Here is a 3,901-nt window from a genome sequence, read left to right on the forward strand (position 1 = left end):
GAGATTCTAGCCACTTGTGGATATGATCATCATTTCTGCTTCTCATGCGAAGCTTTTGGTGATCCGTGTTGAACTGATTCATGAGATGGAGGATGTACAATCCATCCTTCTTGCTTGGTTTTGGGACTTGGATGCAGGAGAAGTTCGTTTTATGCGCGAAACCCATCTTCTCGTTCCTTTGTTTCCTGATCTGCATGTGGCCACCTCTAAAGCTAAAGCCTTGGAGAGCATCATCTAGAATATTCATTATGTGGGTGTAGTCTTTTTTCTCGTAGTCTCTGGAAGGGTCAAAATACACGGCGTGGGAGACTTGCGGATAAAGAACGATAAGGATGGCACGCCCGTTGCTGCGGGGAAAAGACACCTCAAATTATTCCCCATAGAGAGAGAAGGAATGATTGAAATGTATGAAAGGGTTGTTCGAAACTGACTTACTTTGGATGATAAGGCACGAGGACAATTTCCCGGTCCTTATTATGTACCATGAAGTTTTGGAGGTAGTCCCTAGCAGTTTCACGCTCAAAGTCGCCGAGACTCAAGAAAGACTCGTGCATGTAGTACGGATCCTCCACACAGATTTGCGAGACTTCTTCACTGTTCATGACAGAGCTCATATGTAGCGCAAAAATGCGGACGATTGTAAAATCGAGCCGCCTTGTCAGAAACATCTCAAAGATATGGTCAAACTGCAGGAAGAACACCTTCACGGGCCGTGTCTCGACGTAGCACTTCCCCTAGGCACACGAGTCGCGTATGTCGGATATCCTGGATCCTTTGAGGCTAGTAGGCTTTTCTCAGTCGACAGCACATGGTCGTGCAGTCTCCTGAGATCCCCTGATAGTGCCTCCAGTGGTTTCGGCGGTAGCATCATTTGGCTGCTATGTGCTCTGGCTTGTTTGGAGGCAGCTATCTTCCCCGATCTCTTTCTCTCCTTTTCTTGGGCACACCTTCTAGACCCTTCCTTAACCCCTGCCCCAGTGTTCCCGGGCTAAGTATTGTACGACCCTCGCGCTGGGATAGTTGAGCATGTGTTGAGGCGGCATCTTCAGGCGTGTCCTGTGAGGATTTCATGAAGAGAGACTTTTTGCAATCCCTGCTACGACCTTCCTACCCGGGCATATCATCCATATCCTCATTAGCAAGCTGATAGCCCGATTCGTCATATGGTTGACTCATCAATTCTATGTCACAGTCATACGCGTTTGTATTGAGGAAATCCATAGGGTCGACCTCCGTCTCATCATCCATTCTCTGTTCTACAGGACAAATTACATCAGCCAGCACTATTGCACCCCCTTCATCATGTCGTCCGCCGCTCTCACCCGGCACTACAGGAGTTGGTAATTGCGTAGGCGGGGTGGTGGTCTCGCACATGCTTGTTGATGTGTGGTTATTGGTGTGCTCTCGGCCGGCTCCAGACGAATAAGATTCTTCGGCCATAGCAGCACCCAACCCTTGCAGCTTCCAATCCGCGGCGGGGTCTCGTCGTCCGCTCCCACATGCTGTACTGGAGGAGGCAAATCCTCGTGCCCCGATTTCACACTGGACAAGCTAACCCTAAAGTGCCCAGCAGGGATCGGCTGATTGTGGAACGTGGGTTGCAAGGGCTCCATTATCATCCCCTTTCCCACGTCCACCTTCTGGCCTTTGATCAAGTAGAGTATGGTGCACGGGGTTTCTTTCGCCTGCAAACACATATGTCTGTGGCGTAAAACATCCGAAAGGCAACAAAAATGGATAAATATATATATATATATATATGTTGGTGCGACATGTAATTACCGTGACAGCGTCGAGCTCAACCAAAGACGAAGGCCCACCAAGCGCGCCAGAGACTGAGGACGGGCTGCTATGAGCGGGAGCGGCTGCGAGAGGAGGCCCAGTTGCGTGAGCAAGTGATGGTGCGATGGTGTTGTTGTTCATGGAGTTGCTCCCGACAAAACTGGGCAACGGGAAATCATGTACCGTCTTGTCTGGATTTTCCTTCGTCCAGTTGATGATAACTGGAACCAAGTTAGTAGCAAAATCATTTCTGTAGGCAGTTACAGCTGCATTGACTGCCTGCTGTAGCAACTCATATTTGTCCTCGGCTGCTTTTTTCGCGTCCTCAGCTGCTTTTTTCTCGACCGCAAGCTTCACCTTCGCGTCGATGTCCGCCTGACTAAACTTCTTTTTCTGCTTCTTGGCCTCCGGGCCCTCGTTGTAAAACACCTTCCACGTGGCGCCATCTCCAGCGCCGTGCACACGACCATATTGCGGCCGCTGGCCCAAAGGGAGTCCCTTAAGTTCGTTCAAGGGCCGGTTGAGAGGGGTGTCCCACTTGGGCCTCATCGGAGAAGTAGGGTTTTCGGCTGCAAGATGGTGTTGCTTCTCCAGTAGTCTAATCAATTTCCTCGTGATCTTGTCCGTGTAAAAAACCTTTTTCTCCTTGTCCCACTTGTAGCGGGCCCTGATGAAGTCATGCTCCAAGGGGTTGGTAAACTTCGTGAAGGGGTCTGGGAGACCCGCGGCTTCACGTTCCGCGTCCTCCTTATCCCATATGGGCCTTTTACCGAGGTAGCCACGGCTTCCGAGGCGATGCTTCCCCGTGTTCCTTTGCTGAAGGCTCTTGAATTCTGCAGCCTTAGCCTTGGCATCCTCGATAGCGCAAGTGTCCTTGAACTTTTCGAACTCCTCTTCCGTAAGTGTCGAATTTTCCTCCAGAATCTTGGACAGGGGTTCCTCAGCCTCAATAGCTTGTTTCACCCTCGATTTCCAGGAGGCCAAATCATTGCTGAACATGCCCATGGCGTGATTCTTAATCTTTTTCATCTTCGGATCATCCCACAGTTGTTCTATGTTATCATCCCAATCGGGGAACTTGAATCTCTTGTGCAACTTCGTTAGGAGCAACTGCGTCAAATGTTATTTACTCCTTAAGTCATCATCGTTGATGCTCGCGCATTCCCGTAGGATGCATCCTACTTGGTTCCCATAGCACTTACGAGGTTCTTCCGGCTCTAACGGCTCAAACTTGCCAGGTGCCATCTTAGTGATCACAAGTCGTCCAATCCCTAGTTTGTTAGGTTTTCGTATCCTCTGCTTCTTATGCCTCTTTTCGGTACCGGCATTGCCGCCGGTATCTTCCCCGATGGTACCTTCCCCACCAGTCTCGGCGCCGCCATCGGTGTCGGCGCCGTCAGTGTCGGTGTCGGCGTCAGTATCATCATCGAGGCGGACCTGCAAACCTTGCTTAGCAGTCAAAAAGTCGAGGTAGTCTTGTTCACCCTCATAATCCATCTCGTCTGCATCTTGATCAGAAGGCCCAGTTTCTTCATTGTTCGACATGTTTCCTATGATTAAGTGTCCTCATTTATTTCTAAAAGTATGAATAAATGAGAAATGAGATAAAAAGAAATCTATGTGCCAGCACTCGATATGCCAACTATGTAGCACAAATCATGCCTTTATTCACGGGAAATTTCGGCATGACCTTCGCTAAAAAATGGACATATCGAGCGCCTGAAATTCACCGGAATGGAAATGAATCAACATTCCGGGCGTAACATAGGCAACTCGGATCATTTACCAAAACATGACATGTCCAAAACATGACATATCCACATATCACATGTCCAGTTCAAATTTGCATATAAATTCAGCAAATTTTGAAACCTATCTAAATTCATAACTAAATAGATAACCTAATTAACATAAATACAACCTAAGTAAATTAACCCTAGCTAGCAGAGAGAGAGAGGGGGTGGTTTACAGAGGGCGCAGGGCGAGGAGGCAGGCCCGACGACGGCCGAGGTTGGGAGGGGAGGAAGCAGAGGAGGGAGGTGAGGGCCGACGGGTCAGTGGCGAGCGCCGGCGCCGGGGGCGAGCGCGCCTGGGTCGCGGGGGGCGGGGTTGGAGCCGA

This window comes from Triticum dicoccoides, chromosome 7A, assembly GCF_002162155.2.
Source record: "Triticum dicoccoides isolate Atlit2015 ecotype Zavitan chromosome 7A, WEW_v2.0, whole genome shotgun sequence".
Taxonomy (NCBI): domain Eukaryota; kingdom Viridiplantae; phylum Streptophyta; class Magnoliopsida; order Poales; family Poaceae; genus Triticum; species Triticum dicoccoides.